Raw genomic sequence first — 27,914 nt, 5'->3', positions numbered from 1 at the left:
TATGTGTGAGGACACCTGGACAACCAAAGTTGCGCACCTCTGCTTTTATCCTATGTTCCAACCCATTTTTCCTCACAGGCAGAAAGCGTCCCAAATCTATCAGTCAATGTGTGGTTGTCTTAACTGCAGTCAGCTGCAACAAAGACTGGGCACCAGTTTTATTGAAGTAATGAATCAACTGCTTTGTTTCTTGAGATGCCAGGTAGGCTGATTCTGAGAAACAAGCACTCACAACCATAGAACCAGATTGAATGGACATTCTCATGAATAATCATAAACAAGGAACATGTGCTATGAGTTCTGTTCATACTCTTGTGCAATTCTGTTGCTTCTCTTTTTCTTCAGTTGGCTCTGTGCAGCTCAGCTTTCAGTCTTGTTTTCATTCTGGCAGTCCCTTGTTGAATCATCAGTGCCCACCAAGATGGCATGATGAAATCTTTTTGTGTTTGTGAATGAGCATAAGTTTCTTCATTGGCTGACTGACTGGAGGTATGTGGCCATAGCTCAGGAATTCACAAATTTCTCAAAACTATGTCTGTCTACAGATGCATCAATCAATGAACTGCACAGTTTTAATCAAGCTTGAAGAATTAGGAAGCTGCTTCCCTTACTTCTTTCAAAATACCAATGATTTCAAAGAGCGCCATTTTGCCACAGATGGCAGCTGTGGCAAGAGGGCCTTTACTCAGCTATGCTTGGTGCACCAATTGTTCCTACATTGAGAGGCTTCCAGACAGTCATGGTTGGACTATTACAATGCATTGTACACAGATCTGCCCTTGAAGACCACTCAGAAGCTACAACTGGTCCAGAATGCAGCAACAATGGCAGTGTTCAGCATGCCTCAGGATGCCCATATGACACCTGTTCTGTGAGCTGCATTGGCTGCCAGTAGGTTTCCATGTGTAATTAAAGAAGCTGGTTATCACCCATAAAACCCTTCATGGCATAAGGCTAGGTTGTCTGAAGGACTGCATATCTCCCATGGTTTCAGCCCATCAGGTCCCCTCAGCCAAATAATGTAATTTATCAGGACCCAAGAAGTGTGCCTTCTTTGTTGAGACACCTGCCCTCTGGAATGATAGATCTCCAGAAAGCCAACTTGCTCCCACCCTGATGACTTTCTGGAAGGCTTTAAAAACTTAGCTGTTCTCCCAGGCCTTGAGATAGAGTGTTTGTGGCACCTTGTTGGTGAAGTTTTTTGTTAGAGGGTATTTGTTTGTCTGGATGCACAGATTTCCTTGTTTTGTTTTTTTTCAAATCTTTTCTCATTGCTTTTATTTGATATAAGCTACCCAGAGTAATTTCGGCAAGCTCTAAATCTCATAAATAAATCTTGTAATTGTATAGACTGTGAAAAACATGTAATCTTAGCGGTATACTCAAAAGTAAGCTTCACTGGGTTAATAGGCAGGGATGAAGGAAATATCATTCAAATACATTTGGAGGTTACATTGATGGAGTAGTTGGGATACCTCTTGTTTCTAGGAGAGATTGATGACAAATTGCACTGTACCTTAAAAGTATCTACTGAAGAAGGACTTTGGGGGGAATGCTAGATGGAACCTCATCATCATCCCTAAGCCATGATTTAGAGAGGATTTAGCAGGCTTTAATATGTAGTGAGCAAAGTTGGTAGGTGCCTGAAATTCTTAGCCACACTTAAACTAACAAGGCACTAACAAGATAAGCAAAAATGTTAACCACAGGAATGCAAACCAGCTACAGGGGGTTTATTACTAGGTTAAGAATTATAGCAGCTAGCACTGGGAACCAAGTACTTTAAGTAACAAAAGAAGAAAAATATCAGCTTAAGGATAGCTTTAAAGAGCCTTTGTTTTAAGCAAAGCCTCATTGTTTGAGAAGAGTGGCTTCATATAATCCATATCCTATAGGCTATTAAAACTGGATCCAGTCAGTAATATAGAATGAGAGTTGCTAATGGAAAGTGACCAATTCAATTTTTGCTGACTTAATGTAATTATAATGCATCCAATAAATGAAACACTTGGTTTGCATAGTCCTATAAAGAGCGCCTGTATCCCCACCATAATTGTCAATACATCAATGTATGTTCAACATAAATGTGTTGAGGTCTCTGATTTAAATGAACTCCTTTGAAGACAACATTTTTTATTACAATATATGCTTAGAAATCTAAAGGAAGGACTAAAATAACTGAAGAAATGAATAAAAATAATACTATCAATGGTGTCTATTATAACCAATCAGCAAGAAAAAGCCATGTATAATCCTTTCCTAAAGCAAATTTCAGAACTTTAAAAAATGCACAAATTAGTAATTTGTATTGATAGATAATTCCATTTTTAGTGGTTGATTTTCTTGGAAAAATCACTGGTTTCTCACTTCTCCTCTCAGAATTTCTTTTTAAAAAGTTCATTTCCTTATAAAATGTAATCTGGTACAAATAAAGCTTCTAAATGCAGTCACATTTTTCCCCTCTCCTCCCCTTTTGGATGATCAAATATATGCCATAATTTGACCCAAGAACAATTAAAGTGATTTCTCAAATTTCAGCTCTTCAACACTTGTGCAAATAGAGTTGTTAGTGCAATGGATCAGGAATGTGTGTGTGTGTGTGTGTAAATTAAAAAAAAAAAGATTGGGTAGGCATCCTTTACAAGCACTACCCTACCACACATTGTTTACAGTGATTGGTAGTAGCTTTTCCTGTGGTTGGTGATATCTGAATTTTTGCCAAGGAAAATGGCCAATCTCTGACCTTACAGTGTTGCATGGAAGAGCTGTACAGAAAACCATAAAACACGGTCCCCTTTTGGACGTATGTTAAGGGCATGGTCTGAGAGAAGTGTGATTTATGCATAGAACCTCTTGGTCCCAGGACAGGAAGGAAGTATGGCAAGTTGTCCGTGTGGGTGTTCCGTGACCTTATCCATTTTTAAATAAATGATCTACAATGAATGAAGCTAGCAATACCAGAACCAGAAATTCTCAGATTCAAGAGAATCATTATGTCAGAACAACCCAGTTGCATAATGGGGAATCAAAGGGCCCAATGAGTCCTGGTCTCAATGAAAAGGAGTTCTTTGGATTGTGAAACTGTAGTACGTGCAATCCCAAAACCATTGGAAAATATAATGGGGAGGATAAATAAAGTTATAGCAACTCCAAGTGATTGCCAATGGTATGTTCTGAAGATATTGGGAGCTCAGGAACCTAAGAACAGACATCAACTCTAACCAGAGTTTGGACAAACTGGGTAGGTAAAACATATTTACATATAATGGGAAATTATATAAAATTGCTTATGGTGCTGGAGTCTACCAAGTTCTGCAATTATATTTCAAGGTCAGTCTGAGTCTGAAGAGTAACATAGAAATATAAGTGGCAAAGTATAGCTCCACATGCCTGATCTCAATTTCATCTATTGTGATCCTAGCATTTGATCCCTTGGAGGCTGGGACCACCTTGTTTTCCAAGAAACCAGATTTCAACTTCTTAGTATATTTGCTTGCAACATGCCCCTCTCACAGCAAATATATCACTTTGTTGATGCTTTGGAAGGGTGGTGGGACTCTCAACAGGTATCCAGTTTCCAATAGGTTTGATATCATAGGTTTAATGTGTGTTGGTGCAACTTTCCTCAAGCAGATAATGCTGCTCTTCTAGCTCCTGGCTGCATAGGTTCAATTTCTAATGACTTTAAGGTGTAAAGGGGAAGGAATAGAGTTAATGAAAGACAAGAATGGTGTCTTTCCTTCTTACCCCATGGTCTGCTGCAATTTTTCATATGCTTCATTGATGACCAAGCAATCAGGATTAATGCTGTCATAATCGTTAACATGCCTTACAAAAGAGTTTGTTCCATGTTCCCTTCTAGTTCCATGTGTCCCCTTTGAACTAGACAGTTCAGTCACTTTCATTCCAACTCATTTCCTGAGCTAATAGCTGAAACTCAGCAGACAAATATCTTCTCCTAGGTGGCATATTTCATGTTGGCAATCACTTGCTTGATAGGATCCTGTCAGTTTCAATTGATTGATTGATTATGTGCCATCAAGTCTTTTGCTACTCCTAGCAACCACACAGATAGATTTTCTCCATGATGATCTATCCTAACCTGTTCTTTCAGGTCTCCCAACAGTACACTCATCAGCAATATAACTGAGTTCATCCACCTTGGTGTTGATCATCCTCTTCTTCTCTTTCCCAGCATTAAAGCCCTTTCCAGAGAGCTACATCTTCACATAAGCTTTGCCACAAAAGTTGTGTAGTTCTCTTCTGAATCAGAAAGTGGGCTGCCCTTTTATAGTTCCCCCAGTCATTAGACTAATTTAAATCCTGTGTAGGTTCAGTCAGTAGGGAAGACATCTGGACATATAGTTATCATTGGGTAATAAAAGCAGTAATATTAGGAAAAAATCCTAATAATTAGAGCAGTTTAATAGAGGAACCAATTACCCAACAATGCAGTAGAATCCTTTTGAGTGGCAATTTCAAGCAAAAGCAAGACAGATAATTTTGGGAGATGCTTTAATTTAAATTCCTGTAGTGAGTAAGAAATTGGATTTGATGGCATAAATGGCCCATTTCCAACTAATTCATTTCATTTCATTTCATTTCATTTTTTTTTTTTGAGAATCACATTTTTATATTCCTAATAACAATATCAGGATGACTATTAGTATATTCCAATATGCCATTTAAGAACTTCATATGTCCACAGCACAGTTTTGGAATGACACACCAACATGGATAAATATACTTTTATTAGTGATCTGTAGGAACAATGACTGAACAGAGAAAGAGAATGTGTCACACAGTAGACAATACATTAACAGAAATGGAAAGCAATGGTTCTTTTCTAATAAAAAATAAGGTAAATACTTAAAAAAATGAGACGTTTTGAGATTTGTTGTGTCAATATCACATAGAATTATATGTGATATTGTTTTGTTAAAAGGAGGATGGTAATACATTCCATATTTCCAAATTCTCTGAAGATGTATTAGACAGGTTTTTTTTTCATTTTGTTCACTATATAAAAATATAATCTCTGTTTCTTTTCAGCAGGAAATGTTACAGCAGTTTTAATTTTTTTTAAAAAAATCTACATATGATAGAACATATAATCTATGGGCTATTTGGGAGCTGTGGGTGAAACTATTTACATTAGTTGATTGAAAAATATGGTAAATCAGTGCATAGAGCCAGTTTGGTCCAGTGGTTAAGGCTAGAAACCAGGAGACTGACAGTTCTAGTCCTGCCTTAGGCATGAAAGCCAGCTGGGTGACCTTGGGCCAGTCACTCTCCCTCAGCCCAACTCACCTCACAGTGTTGCTGTTGTGGGGAAAAGAGGAGGAGGAAGGAGTATTCGGTATGTTCGCCACCTTGAGTTATTTATAAAAATAATAAAGGTGGGATATAAAATAAAATAAAAGTTTCTGCTGAGTTGCAACCAACAGCCTTCTCTTTGCAAGGCAACACTTATAGCCATAATGCTATCATTGCACTCACAGTAAGAATAGGTCTAAAATACATTAAAAAGAAACAAGGCAGCATGACAATAAGACTTTTTCTTTCATTGCTTGTTGTGCCTGCATGTATGTGGTTTTGATGCTTTAACTTCAAATATAAAAAAATAATGTGTGTGTTTATGTAGCCTTCTTGGAAATGATATGGAACTTGTTTGCCCTGCCTTCTTCTTGTGACATCTGCAATGTGTGTGTGCATATTATCATTATTATTATCATCAATAAATAATAATATAATCATTAGCATAAATAATACAATTATTAATAATCATTGTCAATAATAATAATCATTAATTGATATTAATTAATAAATTACTCAAAATAATAAAACACCTCAGTCTGATGAAAGCAGCATCATGCTATTGTGACACATGCCCCACCCTTTTTGAATGCATGTTGTGATATCATGCACATGTCTAGAAGGAACAGAACTTACAGTGCAATATTGTTTTTGATGAAAGCAACCAAAACTGTGGAAGTCAAATGTCTTCTTCCAAGGTGCTCTTTGCTTGTTTTTTACTTCCAAGTCTGTGCAATAGCCTTGGCAGTTCCTGGTTCATAAAAGTACTAAACAGGCCTATCCCTGCTTAGCTTTGGAGCCCAGAAAAGTTCAGCTTGGTGCAGCCATTTGGGGAAGCCTATACAAATGAGGGCTGAACAAACATTTTTTCCATTTCTATTCTCAGATGACTCTCATTGCTCACTTTCATTATTTATTCATCTTTATTTTATGATTCAGGTCAAGTTAGACTTTTCCCATAATAAATAAATTCTTCCAATTTACTTATTTCTCCGTATACTGTCTGTTATCTTCTATTTTTATTAGTGTTTTCATTTCTCCATCCGCTTTAAAGTCTGGTATAGAGGCGTCCAAGCTGGCAAAGCACTGTAGGAAACCATCCATTGAATGATTAGTGCTCTTTTGACTACAGAAGAAACTGGAATTACAAAGAAATGATGAGACAGAAAGGCACCCAATACAGAAAGAAAAATAAGAGCTCTGTCATGTAAAGATTTTGAAGGGTATTGCATTAAAAAGATAATCCATTTGAGTGGAGCACATTGATAATCTAGATGGATGAAATTGATTTTGGGGACATAAAGAAGATAGGAAGCTGTTTTATACTGAATAAGATATTGTTCCATCAGTATTGCTGATGTCAACGGGTGAAAGCATCTTCAGGTTGATTGGAAGATACTAAACCTGAAACCCTTACACAGGTAGTCCTCACTGAACAATCACAATTAGGACTGGAATTTCAGTTGCTAAGTGAAGCGGTCATTAAGCAAATGTGACCCAATTTTACAATCATTTTTTGTGGTGGTTAAGTGAGCCATATGGTCATTAAGTGAATCATGCAGCTCCCCATTGATTTTGCTTGCCAGAAGCCAGCCAGGAAGGTCAAAAATTGTGATCATGTGACCATGGGATGCTGTGATGGTCATAAGTGTGAGGACTGGTCATAAGTCAGTTTTTTCAGCACTGTTGTAAGTCTGAACCATCACTAAACAAATGGTTGTTAAGCGAGGACTACCTGTAAAGCATATAGTCCAGGGTTTAAAAAGCTGGATTGTAGAACTCCAGTGAACCAGTAGCAGCAACATCCACCAGGGAGGGTCAAGATCTGATAGCCTGTGGGTGTGGCATTGTGATTGAAACCCTTTATGCCATCTTCCAAATTTGACCTCCACCCTACTTCATGGATGCCCATGACCACTAGATAACAGCAGGGACTTTGCAATCATCTAACTGTTATCCAGATTTTTGCAGACCAGTTCTGGTGCCTTAACTGAAGTAAAGTTGGTTACTGCATACCTATAACATTGTTGGTGAAGGATTAGGAGGAGATAAAGACTTAGCTAAAGTACATTTGGGGAAATTGTTTTTCACTCTGGAAGCTTAGCCTCAGTTGACGTCTTTTCAAATTTTCTATATTTAAGTTTAGATCATAAGCTATATTTTTGTTCTGGGGTTAACAAATGACATATTTTGGATGCTGAAAATTTGGCATTGTAGGCCAATGTGAATATATTTGGTAGCTTCTATAAGTCAGAAGTGTTAGGTCCAATTATGTTGACAACTATGTTAGCTACTTGGGAGGCATGGTATATAAGTCCATGCCAGATCTGGTCAGATCCTTAAGATAATTCTAAATTAATATTATGATGGAATTAAACCATACAAATTGCAAAGTAATCCTTTTGCTGAAGGACCATGGTAGAATGTGGCATGAATACTTTAGATCAATTGACAGGATTAGATGATAAAGTGTTGATATTGCACTTTTGTAGATCTAAAATTACAATTAATTCAGACAAGAGGAGAGAAAGAGCTTTCTCATTGACTTTTATATCTGAGCAGCCAATTTATGTAGAGACTCTCAACATAATATTAGATGGAAAATGGGGCATTCTACACTTGGATTTCCCAAACACTCTAAAACTTGTAAAATAAAACATATACAACTCATATTAATTATACTAGATAGACAAAAACCTTGGAATCCCACCATAGTTGGTCAATTTCCATGTAACTGGAGATGAAGAATTTGTGGGGAGGGTTAATGGCAATTTGGTTACACTTTTGCATATTGAAAATTCAAGGGTTTTCCCAGCATAATTATTTGGCAGAACCCACAATCTCATGCATTATGACATCAGTTTATAATTCATGTTATTTGAATGATGATGTAATGATACACATTACATCCTTCTTCCTCCACCTATTTGAATACCAAAGGTTTCCAGGCATTTGTTACTGTAGAATTTATAAAAAGATTAGAAATGGTGAAGTTGCAATGAAAGTGTAATCGTTCAGGAAAATCTCAATTTTTTGTGCAGGTTCTATAATGCTCTGCAAAGAAAAGGATGGGGAGCATTAACAAAATTAAGTTACAAAACAGATGGGCTAGAGGAGTAGGTGACTGATTGGGACGGGCATTTTGACTTGTTTCTTTGTCTGGCTGAATGGAGTTTTTCCAATCATAGGAAAGTATGTGATGATAAATGATATATGGCAGCAGAGGAAGGGGATGAAGGGGTCTTGATCAGACAGTTAAATGTCTTCTTTCTGAAGCATGATTGGAATCTGGAATGCTTTATACTCTCTCCTTTTTGTTTATGGAAGAAAGACACACATACATCACACAAACTGGCCAATCAAGAGAGCCAGAAGAAAGAGAGAGAGGCACAGAAATGCTGGCACTGCAATGTCCTTCATTTGTCAAAACAGATTGTGTTTGAAACACCATATGCTTGTAAGGCTAAAGAAGTAAGAGAAACAACAGAAAATAAATATTACCCAATATAGATGCTGAGGTGTTTTGTTTAAGAAAAGGACTATCTACATATCTACATAACCAGACTTACCCCACTGTCACCCTCCATAATTTAAAATATACAAAGGGCACACAATTGGGATCTTAGATATTTTTCAGAAATCAGGGTGTCCCTATTTTTCATTCCTTCATGCTCAGTATTCATCACTGTGATTGTGCCTACAGAACTCTAAAATCCCATTCTCCAGTTGATCCAGAATGTATTACCAAAATGTAACACATTTAAACAATGCTTAAAATATTGGCAGGAATCAATGGAAATGTATAGTGAATTCTTGCAAGGTGGTAAGACACTAGCTTAGTTACACTAAACATTTTGCAATATTAATGCATCCTGTTATGATAGTGATGGAAAGACAATACTATGCCAGAAGCTTAAAACTTTATGGGGAATTTTTAATAAATGCATCAGTGTGAACCATGGCTGTTTGGTGACCCAGTCTTAGATCTGTATGTCTCAGAAAGGCTTGCTGACAGCAGCATCTACAGGAAGAACAAGATCTGCAAGATGGCAGGTTTCTTTCTTGGGTGGGGTTTAGATTGCAACACTGCACCTATCATCTTGCAAATTTTTATTCCTCCCAAAAAGACATCAATGCCAACAGAGTTCCCAAAAAGTAAAACATTGAAAATCATGCTTAAGGTATACCCAAAATTTGTATACACATAACATAATAGCCAAATATTTTTTATTAAAAATCATACTTCCATAACTTGCAACAGGACTTACTCGTAACTACAGATGCCTTCCATGATACTATGATAATCTGTTAATCAGGTCTTGCTTTTATAGAGGTAATTTTATATTAGGGTCATAAAAGAAACCTGTCAGCATATTTATTTTCAGATGAAATGCTGTGATCCATCAAAGCAGACTGACAGTACAGAAGGTAGCAATGAATGGAGACCTTTGCTATTTATCATTATTTATTAGAAAGGTTTGTATACCAACTGGCATATTTGAGGGAATGATACCTAGAGCTCAGCACATTGTTAATGAAGCTATATAAAAACAACCCAACATATAATTTAATTGTTGCAACATGAAGCATCTCTTTTGTATAAGAATTTTATTAAGTTTCAGACAAAGATAAAAACTACAGAAAAAAAAACTACAAAAAAAAGAAAAAAGAAATTTTTTTTTTAAAAGTGTGAAAACACAAGAGAAAAAAAAATTTAGAGTTACAAAAAAAGGTGACTTCCGACTTTTAACACAAAGGATGTACAACAACTTTCCATAATCCCTTATTCTATATAAAACCAAAATCACATTATTTCTATAAATCATTCCATTGGAACATTATAAAAACACTAAATACAGTTGCTCCATCCTCTAATCTTAAAAAAAAAAAAAGAAATGTATGCGTGTGGTGTGTGTGTGTGTATATACACACACACACCTCCTGATCAACTACCCCCTCAAGGATACCATTTAATTCATTATTTCCTTCCTACTAATATTCTACACATTCTTGTCTACTATAATAAAGATCAAATTAAAAATCATATAAATTATCTACCATTATACTTGATAATACAATTTTAATAACTTAATCATGTTAAACCCAAAACCAAATAATATTTTAATACCTTAGTAATCTTAATCCAAATCATTAAAGATAAATGAAATCAGCCAAACCCTAAAAGCAATCCAAATAGATATTCTTAAACCTTTATCCCACTTCAAAATAGACCAAAGCATTCACATGTCCCCACAGTGCACACAGAGCATTTTTCTTACAGAAATCAAACAGCCCAACTGCTCCCCTCAAAAACTCCAACTTCTCTTCAAGAAACCTCTCATACATAATAACCCCTTCTTTTCCATGGTATTTCATCAGAAGATCAATTTTACTTATGGCTTGCAGCTCAATCTCTCCCTTTAACTTCAACTTGATTATCCAATCTTCCTCCAGCATTTTAACAGACATTTCTGTCACTGTTAAATTCTTCAATTCCATCCATGATATCCTTGTCCAAGTGACACATTTTAAAGCTCATATTTTCTACAATGTCCTGAATGCCCTGCATAAAAAACTTGGTAAGAATCAGAAAGAATCTGTTTGAAATCTCAATGGAAGTCAGAGAAAGTTTCTTCAAGATCCTCCATGCCTCCAGCAGTAGACCATGGCACCCTAGGAGCTTAACCAGAGAAAGTAGAAGATATGAAAGAATTCCGAAATGTGTTTATACAAGTGAAAGTGAGATATGCAGACAGTTCCCCAGGGAAAGCAGAAGCAGAAAACTGAAAGTTCAAAACAGCCAATTCAACATGTAGGAAAATGCTAATATCTTCAAATTTAGTACAAAAATAATAACAGGAAGACAATTATTTACTCTCAATCCTTCTTAATATCTGGATGGAAAACAAAGGATTTTAAAAGTTAATATACAATTGAAACTGGAGGTTTTTCTTTTGGGATTGATAGACAAACAGTAGGAAAAACTTTGTTTTTATATGTGATAACTGCAGTGAGATTATATGTGCAAAGATGGAAAGGTTTGGTACTACCTACAATGGAGGAATGGTTGGTGAAGATGATGGGATTTGCTGAAATGGCCAAACTGACTGCTTTTATTAGAGAAAAGACAATACATACATTTATTGCTGACTGGAAACCCCTTATAGATTTTTTGCGTGAAACAGAAAAAAATGAACTTATGGTTTTGACAATTAAAAAGAATAGATTATAGAAAAAATAGAGATATGTTGTAACCATAGAGCAAGAGGTAAACTTATAATTGTACTTATAAATGCTGTACAGAAAATCAGAAGCTACTTCTTTGTATTTTCTTTCTTCTTTTGTTTTTGCACTTTTTGTTTTTTCTTTTACCTTCTTTTACTTTTACTTTTTCTTGCTCTATATTCATTTCTATTCATTTTATCTTCTTTCTAATTTTTTTTAATAAAATTATATTAAAAAGAGAATATTATATTGTTCTAATTTTCTCCTCCTTTTCATCCACAGCAATCAAGGAAGACTTTACAATCAGATAAAGCTGGTGGCTAGAGGAAACCTGTTGAAGTTAAATTACCATGATAATAAAATCATCACAAAGGCAACAATATCAATACAGTACATTATTTCTTTTAGATTTGGATTTAGTATTCAGTAGCTGCTGTATAGTTTGTTGTGGTGTTGAACACATTACATGAACAGAAAATCTGAGGCAGAAAAGGTAATTCATAATATTGACAATGATTTTAAACAAAGTTAATTTTTTTAGTGTACTTCAGAAATTATCATATAAATCATAATCTGAGCTATGGAAAGACAGAAAATAAACAGGAAATATTGTCCAAGAGCCTTGGGCCAGTCCCTCTCTCTCAGCCCAACTCACCTCACAGGGTTGTTGTAGTGGGGAAACTAGGAGAAGGAAGGAGTATTAGGTATGTTCACCGCCTTGAGTTATTTATAAAAATAATAAAGGGAGGATAGAAAATAAAATAAAATAAATAAATTCTGGTCAGTCAAGTCTGTATGAGTTCTACAAGCAATATAGCAGAATTTAGAGACATTCAGAAAGCGTAAGTTCTGATCTGACAATAGACACCAAAGATAGAACAAGCATTGTAAAGGAGGCTATTAGGGCCTAGAAAGTATCATTTCAAAAGTAGAAGACCTGTCCTAATAAAGAAAACAAAAAGAAACATAAAGTCTGGCAACAGAAATGTGAAGAGATGGGGAGGGAGGCAAAAATAAAAATGGAGGAGCTTATTGCCAAAACTGTGAAAAAGTTTCTTCAAATACCTTAGAATCAGGAAGCCAGCCAGGGAAGCCATTGGTCCTTAGATGAAGGAGTCAAAGGTGTGCTAAGAGGAGAAAAGGAAATTGTAGAATAGCAAACAAATTCTTTGTTTCCATCTTCACAGAAGAAAAAAATTGGATAAGCCTGACCTCTTGTTCTTAGGAAGGGAATCAGATGAACTGAGCCATAAAGTGGTGACAAGAGAAGCGCTAGGCCTTATTGACAAATTGAACAACAACAAATCACCAAGCCTTGATGGTATCCACCCAAGGGTTATTAAGGAGCTTAAATCTGGGACTGTGGACTTTCCAAATAAAATATGCAACCTATCTCTACATTTGGCCTCTGTGGTTGAGGACTGGAAGGTGGCCAATGTAACTCCAATTTTTAAGATTGACTCATGGGGAGATCCAGGAAATTACAGGCCTGTTAGCTTAACATCTGTCCTGGGGAAGCTAGTGGAAACTTCTATTAAAGATAAAATTACCAAACATTTGGAGACACAGGCCTTGCTCAAGGATACCCAACATGGCTGACTAATTTACTAGAGTTTTTTAAGTATGTTAATAAACCTCTAACTTGGCCCAATCAAAACCCAAAGGTAATAGTGTTTCTTGTGAATACTCATAATAATTCAACTCTTGCATAACAGACCCTTTCTACCTGGTAGTAAACTTGTCAGCTAAAATTAAAGAAACTAATCCAGAAGGGGGAAAAAAAGATAATTTTTGCTGGTAATTTAGAGTGTTAATCCAGCGTCTTGGTGAAGAACCACATTTGGGACATACCAGGATGAAGAAGGATAAGCATAACATCTCTGGGCTGCAAAAAATCCAGTTAAACACTAGATAACAGCAAATATTTAACATTTTCTGTACCTCTTTTCTATCTAGTGGTTATATTGATTTTTCAACCTAGCTTCTGGTCCAATGTAAAGAGGAAAAGAATATAAGTTGAATGCTACATACGTAACTGTGAAATGTTGCTATCTGGATTAAGGATAAACTTCCAAATCTATATTACCCAGTTGGATTTACCTGCATTACTGTTGTGATGACCAATTCTAAGAGCACAGTCCTAGATACTTGGTGGAATGTAACTTATTTGTCTAAGAAAGATTTGCAATGCTATGTCCGAAATCGCTGCAGAATAAGTAAAAAAACAACCCTTAATTCAACTCAGATACCATATATAAATGATATCCCTTTGTCTATCAAACTAGTGTGTATGCATGTGTGTGTTTGCATCTCTAAGAGCCCAACAATTCAACCCTGAGCTTCATATATTCTCTATTATAGGTACTGTAATTGATTTTATTCTCTAACATAGGTTATTTTTGTATATGTGAAATATATCCTATTCTGGTCAGTCATTCGCTTCTATAAGAAATAATATGAAAATATACAGAAAGCAATTGACTGGAAACATATCCACATTACTGGGATAATGCTTCCTTGGTTGGATCCACTTGTTTAGATTGTATGAGAAAAAAATGTTAAATAGGGACACATATTTGTAAATATACTGAAATAAACACATTTCTGCACTGCCTTTCTGCAAAAGTACAAAGTTTGAATATAGGCACACATCTAACACAACTATTATACTCTAACATTGAATTGTGTGCAGTGGCATGGATTATCAGATACCTGCTGGAATTCTGGGCCTCATCTATCTGATGTAGTACAAATCACTGGAGACCAGGAAAGTAAGACTTTGGTCATGCAGTGCTAGTGAACATCCATACATTAGCATACATGGACAGCCACTCTGACATGGTTGCCTAAAAATGAGATAACTTCCCTGGAGTTAGCAGGAGATTCCGAGAACAATAGCTGCAAGAAGGAGTGTACAAAAGATGAAAGAGGAGGATGGGATTCTTTTTTTAAAGAGAGGGCTTCTGCCAGATGACAACTTTCATCAGGAAACATGAAAACTCAATTTAGCTCCGAGAAGCCAATGACAGGTCACTAAAGAGTTGAGGTGGGCAAATCAGCCAAGATCTGATTCAAAATTTAAGATTTGAAGGATATCAGTTTGTATTCAGGCTTTGAGATTCAAAGACAATAAGCATCAATTTGAGCTGATTCAACAGTTAATTCAAGTCAAATCACCCCTTTGAAACTTCACAATAGTCCTAGTGAAAGGGTTGAGATGAGAGTGTTGTAGTGCCTCTCTCTCTCTCAACTCCTAGATCCTCCTCTCAAAAGGATGGCCATTTTCAGGCCATCCAATTTTAGCTGGTAGCCAGCTGAAATGAATTGTCCAGCCATGTTCAATCCAATTTATATCTCATTGCCCTGAGAGTGTACTACTTCAGTAAAAAGAGATGCATGTTCTGGCTTGTGCCTCTAAAATTAGATTCATTTTTACATTCAGATCTTTCAGAATTGGATATTGTTGGTGGCATAACTGTCTTCAAACTACACAGTCCAGTGTAGAACATGCAAGTTAATATTGTTATTCTGAACAAGTAGGTACCGTCCTACATTTGATTCAAAGTGGGTCTGTCTTAATCAGATAACATGGAGAGCATCTGCTAGATATTAGGAATTAATCCAATTTTAAAATTGATTCCATATTGAATTTGTGTATTTCTCAGCTTTGTTGAACTCCTAACAGACTAACTGTTAAAATATAACAGTTCCTGGCAGCATATCTCTGCCTTTAAGAACTGGGTGTTGGCCCAGGTTTCTTCATTTCAGAAAATGCACATCAGTGGTAGCAGAAGTAGCAGCAGCTTTTTCACTTCAGGCAGTGAGTCTTCTTGGCTCTTTCCAGCATAATCTAACTCTATAAAGCACCAAGGATCTAAAAAATATGGAGAATATTCAAATGTGTTATGCTTTGCTTTCAAAACAAGCAAAGCAATGTTCTTTTATCTCTGTATCTTTAATATAAGTTTCTTTCTGCAGACTTTTAAGCTAATTCCCATTTGATTTTCTCTCTGCCCCTAAAAAGTTTTATGGTCCAAGAATGATCTCCTTCAGAGAGCAATTCCCCAGGTTTCATGCTGCCATGACTCTGGTGTTATAAAAATCAAGATGATTACCCTTGATTAGAATTGTCAATGTTTTTACAGATGTGCCTGAATTGGTAATTGCTTTCCTCTTTAAAGTGACAGGCAATCATTTCAATTCAACCACTGTTCTCACTCCTCCAGCTTAAAATCACTGATCGATTTTTTTAAAATACGTATATACACAAACACATTCTCTCACGTATATTCTTGTAAATAATGAATACAAAGGCATGGCACCATGTTTGAAGTCACACCTCATCACATTTGATTCAACTCTTTTCACAGCCTTGAATCTTGATGGTTTCTGATGTTTGCTTCCCTATTGGAAAAGGTGATGCAAGCTGTCATCGATACTTCCAATTAATACAGATCAGTTACAGTCGAACAGCCTGTACAAATGTAAAACTAACAAACATTTCTTCAGCTTTGCCTACCCCTCCCCAGGTGTTGCTATGATTCCTAGCTCAGCAGGTGAAAGTAATGTAGCCTGGATTTGACAAGCATGTTGACAAGAAGTTTCCCTTGTGCAAAATAGTAACAAGGAAAATGAGCCTCATGCTGTAGCACAGTTCGATTTATTAATGTTATTTTGGTAAACTAGTATATATAATCACAGGGAAGCCTTATTACAATGACAAGAAAGCTTCTGATGACACTATAAATAAATACATCTCTCAGTAGCCAAATTGCGGGGGGGGGGGATCCAGATGTAAAAAAAAGACAGGACTTTTGTAAGATACAGTTTTATAGCCACATTTCAGTTGGCATAACAATCATTTTGAGTGCCTGAAGATTTATTTGATCACTGGTTGAAGATTTAACTAGTTAAAGTGAAGCTGGGAAAATGTTCCCAGTAGAAAAGATCCCCCCACCCCCCAAAAAATTCCAAAAATGGTCATGCTGTTTTGATCCTAAGAGAATCTGATCTAGAAATCTATAGCTGAATTCTGGTGCATGAAAAAATACCTGCAAGACAAACTTTGTCCATAGGTAAGTGTATGTTTCACATATTTGTCAGCTGACAAGTTGTATCTTTCACAGGAAGGAATTGGCCACATCCGTACATGCCCAGCTAACCAACAGATTGTATCTAATGCCACTGTGGGTGTCAAGCTCAAATTACACCAGAGGCATAGAGTTTGGACTGAGCACAATTATACTTAATACAGATAAGTAGGCACTGCGTGACAGGACAATGAACCCTGATCTGGGCTGCCAGATTCCTCTAGATAGCAACAAAGGCTTAGAGTTTCCTGCATCTCTTTGCTGCCATATAGTGGTCATCTGGGTTTTTGCAGTGTCCTGCAGGATAAACCTTACTCTTCATTTAAAGTGCAGTTTGGTTTAAGGCGGCATATAGTTCTGCTGAAGTTTATGAAATAAACTGCCCTTGAACCTTTGTATTCTTGATATAGCTTCAAGTCCCGCTTTAGGATTGGTTTTTTAACTATGAAAGAAGGGTTATAAACTTTATAAATAAATAAGAATATGTCTCTGCTTTGGGGCTGGGACAATAGTGTTTCTTCAGTGTTCAGCTTTGCAATGCAGAACATTATTTCATACTAGAAAGGATGAAGTAGGCATTTCAAGGGTACTGCCCAGTAGAATAGGCACTCTGAAACAGGGGTGTTCTGTACCACTCATTGTATTGGCTTTGAAAATTGAAACTTGGAATGGTTTGGCATATATTTCTGATCTTCTTTGGAATCTCAGTTGGTCACTGTTGCCTTGAAGTAATGAACTTCACAAGTTAATTGCATCTCAAGGAAACAAAGGCATTGTATTTCTATCACTATTCTTTCAGTTTCTTCACTTGACTTAGTTTGTGTCATCCCAAAATAAATCTAGACACCTGCTTACTTTGCTGAACCCAATTTTTGTTCTGTGATGTCCATCTTACTTGCCATTTCATACTCATAATGTAATGCAGCCATCAGTGTCTCTTTGCCAATGATATCCACTGAAATTAGATTCATTGCTTTAATTTTATTGCTATTCATTGCTATTATTTCTGGTACTAGACAGGCAGTTGCTATTGTATCATAGTACCAGACCAATAGCAGGTGAAACGGTGTATTAAAAAAGAAAAATGACAGCATTTCTGTCTGTAACTTCATTATTACCCTAACTGAACACCCATGTGAAAGATATTCATATTGCACCATTATCTCATCCATCATTTAGCTATCAAGGAAAAGAACAATTACTCACTAGAAACTGTTTACTTTTCAGCATGCATTCTTCTCTCTGTTTCTTTTTATACTGGAGAATGATGTTGTTGTTGTTTATTCGTTTAGTCGCTACCGACTCTTTGTGACTTCATGGACCAGCCCACGCCGGAGCTTCCTGTCGGTCGTCAACACCCCCAGCTCCCCCAGGGATGAGTCCGTCACCTCTAGAATATCATCCATCCATCTTGCCCTTGGTCGGCCCCTCTTCCTTTTGCCTTCCACTCTCCCTAGCATCAGCATCTTCTCCAGGCTGTCCTGTCTTCTCATTATGTGGCCAAAGTATTTCAGTTTTGCCTTTAATATCATTCCCTCAAGTGAGCAGTCTGGCTTTATTTCCTGGAGGATGGACTGGTTTGATCTTCTTGCAGTCCAAGGAACTCTCAGAATTTTCCTCCAACACCACAGTTCAAAAGCATCGATCTTCCTTCGCTCAGCCTTCCTTATGGTCCAGCTCTCGCAGCCATATGTTACTACAGGGAACACCATTGCTTTAACTATGTGAACCTTTGTTGTCAGTGTGATGTCTCTGCTCTTAACTATTTTATCGAGATTTGTCATTGCTCTTCTCCCAAGGATTAAGCATCTTCTGATTTCCTGACTGCAGTCAGCATCTGCTGTAATCTTTGCACCTAGGAATACAAAGTCTTTCACTGCTTCTACATTTTCTCCCTCTATTTGCCAGTTATCAATCAAGCTGGTTGCCATAATCTTGGGTTTTTTGAGGTTTAGCTGCAAGCCAGCTTTTGCACTTTCTTCTTTCACCTTCATCATAAGGCTCCTCAGTTCCTCTTCACTTTCAGCCATCAAAGTGGTATCATCTGCATATCTGAGATTGTTAATGTTTCTTCCAGCGATTATAACTCCAGCCTTGGATTCCTCAAGCCCAGCTTGTCGCATGATGTGTTCTGCATACAAGTTGAATAGGTAGGGTGAGAGTATACAGCCCTGCCGTACTCCTTTCCCAATCTTAAACCAGTCCGTTGTTCCGTGGTCTGTTCTTACTGTTGCTACTTGGTTGTTATACAGATTCTTCAGGAGGCAGACAAGATGACTTGGTATCCCCATACCACTAAGAACTTGCCACAATTTGTTATGGTCCACACAGTCAAAGGCTTTAGAATAGTCAATAAAACAGAAATAGTTGTTTCTCTGAAACTCCCTGGCTTTTTCCATTATCCAGCGGATATTGGCAATTTGGTCTCTAGTTCCTCTGCCTTTTCTAAACCCAGCTTGTACATCTGGCAATTCTCGCTCCATGAACTGCTGAAGTCTACCTTGCAGGATCTTGAGCATTACCTTACTGGCATGTGAAATGAGTGCCACTGTTCGATAGTTTGAACATTCTTTAGTGTTCCCCTTTTTTGGTATGGGGATTTAAGTTGATTTTTTCCAATCTGATGGCCATTCTTGTGTTTTCCAAATTTGCTGGCATATAGCATGCATTACCTTGACAGCATCATCTTGCAAGATTTTGAACAGTTCAGCTGGGATGCCGTCATCTCCTGCTGCCTTGTTATTAGCAATGCTTCTTAAGGCCCATTCAACCTCACTCTTCAGGATGTCTGGCTCTAGCTCACTGACCACACCATCAAAGCTATCCCCGATATTGTTATCCTTCCTATACAGGTCTTCTGTATATTCTTGCCACCTTTTCTTGATCTCTTCTTCTTCTGTTAGGTCCTTGCCATCTTTGTTTTTGATCATACCCATTTTTGCCTGGAATTTACCTCCGATGTTTCTAATTTTCTGGAAGAGGTCTCTTGTCCTTCCTATTCTATTGTCTTCTTCCACTTCCACACATTGCTTGTTTAAAAATAATTCCTTATCTCTTCTGGCTAACCTCTGGAATTTTGCATTTAATTGGGCATATCTCCCCCTATCACTGTTGCCTTTTGCTTTCCTTCTTTCTTGGGCTAGTTCTAGTGTCTCAGCAGACAGCCATTTTGCCGTCTTGGTTTTCTCTTTCTTTGGGATGTATTTTGTTGCCGCCTCCTAAACAATGTTGTGAACTTCTGTCCAGGGTTCTTCCAGGACCCTATCTACTAAGTCCCTTAAATTCCCTATCTACCAGTCCCTTAAATCTATTCTTCACCTCCACTACATATTCCTTAGGAATATTAGTGAGCTCATATCTAGCTGATCTGTGGGTCTTCCCTAATCTCTTTAGTCTGATGCTAAATTGTGCAAGAAGAAGTTCGTGATCTGAACTACAGTCAGCTCCAGGTCTTGTTTTTACCGACTGTATAGATGTCTGCCACCTTTGGCTGCAAAGGATGTAGTCAATCTGATTTCGGTGTTGTCCATCTGGTGAAGTCCATGTATAAAGCCATCTCTTAGGTTGTTGGAAGAGAGTGTTTGTTATGCAGAGTGAGTTGTCTTGGCAAAATTCTATCAGCCTATGTCCTGCTTCGTTTTGTTCTCCCAGGCCATGCTTACCTGTAATTCCAGGTGTCATTTGACTGCCCACCTTAGCATTCCAGTCTCCCGTGTTGAAAATAACATCTCTTTTAGGCGTGTTGTCCAGTAGGTGCTGCAGATCCTCATAGAACTGCTCTACTTCAGCTTCTTCAGCATATGTGGTTGGGGCGTATATTTGGATCACTGTGATGTTAGATGGCTTGCCCTGAATTCAAATTGAGATCATTCTATTGGGTTTTGGATTGTATCCACACACTGCTTTAACCACTTTACTATTAATTATGAAGGCTACTCCATTTCTTCTGTGGTCCTCTTGTCCACAGTAGTAGATCTGGTGGTCATTTGATGTGAAGTGGCCCATTCCAGTCCATTTCAATTCACTGACACCCAGAATGTCTATCTTTAATCTTGACATCTCACCAATAACTACATCCAATTTGCCCTGGCTCATAGATCTTACATTCCAGGTTCCAATGGTGTGTTGATCCTTAGAACATCGGATTTGCCGTTCACCACCAGCACCATCGGCCACTAGCCATCCTTTCAGCTTTGAGCTAGCTGCGTCATCACGTCTGGGGCCAGTTGAACTCATCCTCTGTTCCTCCCCAGTAGCATTTTTACCATCTTCCAACCTGGGAGTCTCATCATCTGATGGTATACCGACATATCTCTGGTTGTACTGATCCATTTAATTTTTACGGCAAGAATACTGGGGTGGGTTACCATTACCTTCCCCAGGGATCGCATTTAATCTGACCTCTCTGTCATGACCTTCCCATCTTGGGTGGCCCTTCATGGTTTAGCTCATGGCATCATTGAGGTGCTCAAGCTCCAGCACCACAACAAGGTAATGATCCTTTGCTGAAGCAGCAAGTATATAGCAAGGATAAATAGTAAAAGAAGCAATTGGGCTTTTTTTTAAGGTCAAAAAAATCCATCTGCTCAAGTACCAAACTGGTGTTTGCATTTGATACTTGGTATTTGGAATCAGCTCATTAAACCAACCTTCCTTCCTTCCTTCCTTCCTTCCTTCCTTCCTTCCTTCCTTCCTTCCTTCCTTCCGCTATCTCAGTTTAGGACTAACTTCCCAGCAGTGGAGTAATTTCAACCGGGTCTACCAGTCTCAACTATATATCATATCATAAGCTAGAAAACTGCAAACAGATCTATATTACCTATGTTGTTTCTATTTCTGTTTCTTTCCTTTCTAGGACCATTACTATTTTTGAAATATAGAAGGAGTTTTGAAGCTGCTACTGATTCTGCTTTGTGAGCTGTTGCTGAAAGAGAAAATACTGTCCAAAGGAAAAAGAGATGATAAAAATAAAAGCAAAACAAAAAACAGATACTCACTTGGCTATTATTTCAAACTATATTTATGGTCAAAATTATTTAAAAAGAGTCATTATAACATATACTAAAATGTGGTACTTGGCTTAAAAATGTATTAAAACTCCAAGCCACACAGCAGATGTCACAAAAGTACAAAGAATGCCACAGTAGGTCTGGGTTATCAGAAGTGTTCTCAGGAAATGATGCTTTTGTTAAAGTATTGCACTGTTGTGACACAAACTCTACCCTTTCCATACAATGTTACAACACGTGCACAAAAGGGTGATGCTTGCATCATGATGGTGCAATGCTGCTATTGTCATTTGGCCTCCTTCCCCTTGCAGACACCTCCATAGGTCATAGTCTGATTGTAGTGTATTTTATACAGTGGACGTTACTTGTCTGTGACTTATTTGCTACCTTTCAGACAAGTTAGTACAACAAGGTGGAACACAACACAGAATTCAAGGCAATAAACATTGCTGTGTGAATTTATAGGTATGTACTAAAGATACAGAGAATTTAGATTTCAGTTTTAGCTATTTTTTTAAAAACAACAATTGATGAGATTTCAGAAAACCTAGCTATTCTCCGAAGCTTTGGGGTAGGGTGGATGGATCTGCCTGTTTAAGACTGGTGTGTTGTTTTGATTGCCATCTTTAACTATTTTGTAATTCTCTTTTAGATTAATTTTACTGTATCCCTATTTACCTGTTATCTGTTTTTATGCTGTTCTTTACTTTGTGAGCTACCTAGAGCTGGTTGGAGTTGAGCAGCATCAAAATCAAATCAAATCAAATCAAATCAATCAATCAATCAATCAATCAATCAATCAACCAATAGCAGAATTTCTAGCCCTTATAAGTGAAGACACATACCTGAAATGGCAATGTCTACTGAAATCTCAGAGAGTTGTCTGAAATGAATTTTCCTGCACAGATTGATTTCCCCATGCAAAACCAACTGAAATATTAAATACACTCATACAGTGATTAATAATGGTTGCATAGTTTTCTTCTCAGCATCACATTTTCTGTATTAATTAATTTTGTTGGAGATCAGATGCAGATTGCCTTCAAGTTGTTCAACAATATGACTACTTTTAGGATTGGGGCTTGCCCCATTCCTGAGATTTTTCAATCTAATGCATATAGAAAGTCTGAAACGTGTAGCTCTTCTAAATACCCCACAGGTTAAAGGACTGAATCTTAAACCAAAGCATACCTGATACTGTGCAGCAGAGGAAAATTAAAAGAATTAAGATTTATATTCTTGGGCAATCTTTTCTCTGAGACAAGCTTCTGATTAATAAGATAAACATCAAGAAGAGCTAAAGTATAGCATGGGGTGTTTGATCCCTTTCCTTTTCATTTATAGCTAAATGAGATGATGAGCTTGAGGAAGTGAAGAGATTTGCAAGACGTTTATGAAGTGCAGATCTAATCAAAACTTGGGAAGAAGATTTTGCATTAGTTCAAAACAAGGTTAGAATTAGAAATGAATTATAATAGGCATATTTTCTTCCATAAGAAACTGAATTTCTGAAAAAACCTGGGAGATTTACTCTCTGCTAGAAAATCCTCAAGTTTCCATGAATCCTTTTATCTTTATATCCTGGATAAGGCTGGATTTTGAGAGAGCTAATTTTTTTCTCCCATTCATTAATTGGAAAAATAGCTGAATTTCTTCCTTTAAAAAAAGAAAGAAAGAAAGAAAGATGACAGACACTTTCGAGACAGCACTGGTAGTAAGTAAAAGACAATCCCCCATAGCCTAGTCTGAACTATTTCCTCAATTTTAGAGCTTTAAGAATTTGCTGCAAGCTTTCCTCATGTGCAAGCTAGTTCTTTTCTTCTTTTCTTTCTTTTTACCATGGCACTGACCAAGGGCAACCACAAGGTGTATAACATCTCTTAGGTTTGTCACTCATGAATTTGAAGGAAAGTAAGGAGACTGTACACTGTTAGGGAACAGAGACAATAAAAGGGGGATTGGAAATAAAGGGATTGGAAATACCAATGAGGACAGACAATTTCAGGTCAATATAGTTTTCTGTATACTTCCTCAAGCCTTCACCTCCATCTTATCTCTTGCCCATTTATAAGGCATCCTAGAGCCATCTTTTACTTCTTCTGGTTTAGGAGTGGTTGTTTTCCTTCTCCTGATGTGGATAATCTAAGGTTCATTAGAAAGGGCCTACATCTGACATGGTCAGGAATATGGCTGGTTAAGCTTGTTGCGATACCACCCCTTCTCCATACAGTAAGTGAGTACTCTGCCTTTGCTGCTTTTTTACTTTGAATGTGAGGAGCCTGGATACCTGGTGTGCCCAGCCTATTTCTTTGCAGGGGGGTGGAGACTGAAAATGGGAATATTGATCTCATGGAAGAGAAGATGTTTCAAAAAAGTTTTTTTTTTTTTTAGACAGGAACCCTTGTTGCATACAGTGTATCTGATTTGGGATCTCAAGTGATGATGATCTGAAATAAATTTCTTTTTAAAAAGTTGATAAATTTCTAGGCTGCAACCCAACCTGAAGTACTTCCACAACTATCAAGCCTCTACAGACACTCACAATCAAGGCTACAGAATCCTATTCATCAGATTTATTAAAAGGAAAAAAGGGGATTAGGTTAAGAATCTTGGAAACTGTGTCCTTCAGTATCCCCCTTTTTCCCTTCTTCCCATGTGCACTCCCCCGATAGAAATATGGATGCTGATTCCACCAACCTGGCAGGTTTTTGCCATGTTAATACCAGTCTTTGAATCATTCATATCTTCCAGAGATTGATCTAACCCTTGGCTATACCCCATCTCTGTAGTTCCTATAGGACGTTTGGACGATCCCTTAGTCTGCATCGGTTCCTTCCCTATGTACACATGGTGCCAAGAGCATCACTAGTACAGAATGCTATTTAGAGAGCCAACTGAAAACTAACCAGTGTGAGCCAACCCTGGGGCAATTTCATCTATGCCAGGCAACCTTGCCAATTTAAGTGAAAAAGTATTGTTTCATTTAAAGGGCAAAATATTTTCTACAATATTATCTTGTACCTTGTACAGGAAACCAGCTGGTCTCCTTTTGATTTCTTTATCTGAACCTTATATATTTTCTCCTGAATTAAGGTGGGTAGAATCTTGATCTTATTTGTGATTTAGGCTAACAATGTTAGCCTAAGAAGTCAGTGATTGAAAATACAGTGAAAGGTTACACACAGTGTCACAGAAAATCCATTTCCTGGGATCTGCCTGATCTAAACTAATAGCAGAGTGATTCTAATTCATATGTTCATATTTCCTTTAATATCCTCTATGATATATAGGAAATAATAACAATACAAAGATTATTAGGCAATAGATTCCACCAAGAACAAAAGTTCTGTAATGTTCAAGGAGGCAAAAAGAAAAGTTTAAAGATGAGTATAAAGCTTATCATTTGGACAAAAAGTGTTTTAATAAGAACAATAAAAATGAAATCGAATCCTTATTTTCTCTAATCAATGAGGTCTCTTCTCAGGATTTGGCTGTGATTGCTCTTGTTTTCTGATTCCAGCTTTCAACCTTTTAACAGATTCTGTCTGTTGCTCCCCAGCTCTTCCTAGCTCATCCAGTTCACGCTTCCTGCCAATTCTCCATATGTTCTGCCTTGCCAGGACTAACCAGATGTCAATAAGGGATTTTCCCCTGCCTTCATTTTCAGATTGTTTCCAACCTGAGATGGAAATAGAACATGCACTAAAACAAAGAGCAAGAATGGGCAGGTAAATACAAGTTAGGAAGTCTCTAGTATCTGCTTATGCACGCTAAGTTTCCAAAGCTTGCTTTCTAAAATATACATTATTAGCCTAGACACCAATTTGTGCAACATTTTCAAGTTCATTTTCTTTTTCAGCACGATCTCATCATTTAAGATTCATAACTGTATCATTTCTGAAATCAGTGCCATAGATTCAACAATACCCCTTTCCTCCAGAAACAAAACATAGTTGTTGTTTATTCATTTAGTCGCTTCCGACTCTTCATGACTTCATGGACCAGCCCACGCCAGAGCTTCCTGTCAGTCGTCAACACCCCCAGCTCCCCCAGGGACGGGTCCGTCACCTCTAGAATGTCATCCATCCATCTTGCCCTTGGTCGGCCCCTCTTCCTTTTGCCCTCCACTCTCCCTAGCATCAGCATCTTCTCCAGGCTGTCCTGTCTTCTCATTATGTGGCCAAAGTATTTCAGTTTGGCCTTTAATATCATTCCCTCAAGGGAGCAGTCTGGCTTTATTTCCTGGAGGATGGACTGGTTTGATCTTCTTGCAGTCCAAGGCACTCTCAGAATTTTCCTCCAACACCACAGTTCAAAAGCATCGATCTTCCTTCTCTCAGCCTTCCTTATGGTCCAGCTCTTGCAGCCATATGTTACTACTGGGAATACCATTGCTTTAACTATGCGGACCTTTGTTGTCAGTGTGATGTCTCTGCTCTTAACTATTTTATCGAGATTTGTCATTGCTCTTCTCCCAAGGATTAAACGTCTTCTGATTTCCTGACTGCAGTCAGCATCTGCAGTAATCTTCGCACCTAGAAATACAAAGTCTTTCACTACTTCTACATTTTCTCCTTCTAAAACATTGCTCATACCAAAAGCCCATTCCTCCATATAGTTTTGAATAAATTGACAAAACTAAATTCCTGTGTTATGCAATGGTACATCAAGGCCAACACAGAGTTGGGGGGGGGGGACAAGAATCTTTTTGGGCTTGATATCAAAGTTATAAAGGTAAATTCTCTCTTGAGTTTGACTCCTCTTGACTACATGGACTTGTCTGTATTGTTCTCATGGAAGGGGAGTGGTTTGCTATTTTGTTCAAGGAAACTCCAACCCTGAGATTCCCTGACGGTCTCCCATATAAATGTTAACCAGTTCTCATCCTACTTTTTTGAGAACAGTCAAGATTGATGAGATGCTGCCATCTAAGATAGGAGGCCTCAATTTTAGAAACGTACTAATGGTTAAATGTTTTCCTTTAATTCAAGTTATTTCTGGTATGTGAGGTGGACACATTTCATATTCTTGAGAAGCTTCACTTTGGAAGACAAAAAAAAGTTATTTCTGCAGATGCACAAAAGCCACTTTTGAGGTGTGAATTAACTTCTCTATTCCATTGTTTAGGAATATGAAGGCCTCTTCTGGACGCTTCAATCAAACTTTTTGTTGAAGCAAGGCACCCTTTTGAAGCTCGGCACAACCCCACAAATTGTGTTTCATTTTAATCTGGTGTCATATTTTGCTTTTGTGTGTTAACATTTTAACTTTTTATTAGGACTAGAGACCTCAGCACAGGTAGCAGTCAGGCTTCTCTGAATTTCTGAAAGGTCCTCAGTGACATCTACAGGGGTTGTGAAGGTATATAAACTTATTTGTCTATTCTATTGAAGAACTTTGCACCAGAACCTTTAAGAGATCTTGAATTCATGTTTGTATGAGATCCAGCTCTGCTAGTGTTTCCAAAAGGGAAAGTACAACCATTTCACTAAAGCATGACTGAAATTTTAGCTTTGAAAAACATAATATAGAATTATCTTTCCACACTACAAGCCCATTGTATATAGTCATCTCATGCCAACAAAGATGAACTGCCCATATGGACAACTCTCACTGGATCATCACAGCTAAGGGCAGATGGCTGAGACTTTTCACCAAACAAAAGGCATAATTAAACTAATAGGAGAATTCTGAGAGCTAAAAGTCATCCAACATTAATTAAGCCCTGGGCACTGGGATCAAAGAGGATGAAAAAGTCTGTTCTGGCAACCATAAATAGTTGGATGTTATGAATACCAAATAATGTTAGCATAATATATTAAGCATACATTGCCTTATTGTACTTGTCATGAAATAGCTTTCTTAAAAAGTAGAATATTATTTTAGATGGCTGTTACTTTTGAGTGCATAAACAGGGCATTTTTCACTGAATAAGGAGTAATATTATTGATTGCTAAGTTCTCTTTGCTCACAGATAGCTAAAGAAATTATGCTTGGCTTTTGTGCTGGGGTCATCCAGCCTTGGAAAATGGTGATTGTCCCTTACAGGAATGTGCAGGAAGGGATCAGAAAGCAAATATTCTTTTATTCTGATTGGTTGTCAGAGCAGATGTCACTTCATTGTGAGAAAATGTTACTTTCCCAAGGGCCTTGACTATTCAGCTATGCTTTGCTTTCCACCAAAAAAAAAATAAAAAAAGAAAAAGTGGGGGGAAAAGTCATAGTGGGGAAACAGAGACAGAGGGAGAGACAGACAGACAGACAGACAGAGAAA

The 27,914-nt window shown here is 37.4% G+C and overlaps 1 long non-coding RNA gene across 1 annotated transcript; it reads left to right on the top strand.

Annotated features, from left to right (window-relative positions):
- Window positions 1-390: 390 nt before the first annotated feature.
- LOC134488521 (uncharacterized) lies at window positions 391-27,832 on the top strand. Its single transcript, XR_010066978.1, has 3 exons — window positions 391-489; window positions 25,161-25,368; window positions 26,768-27,832. It is a non-coding gene; the product is annotated as an uncharacterized LOC134488521 (long non-coding RNA).
- The last annotated feature ends 82 nt before the right edge of the window (window positions 27,833-27,914 follow it).

This window comes from Candoia aspera, chromosome 1, assembly GCF_035149785.1.
Source record: "Candoia aspera isolate rCanAsp1 chromosome 1, rCanAsp1.hap2, whole genome shotgun sequence".
Classification (NCBI taxonomy): Eukaryota; Metazoa; Chordata; class Lepidosauria; order Squamata; family Boidae; genus Candoia; species Candoia aspera.
The sequence above is the reverse complement of the archived record's forward strand: the minus strand, read 5'-3'. Positions and strand labels throughout refer to the sequence as shown.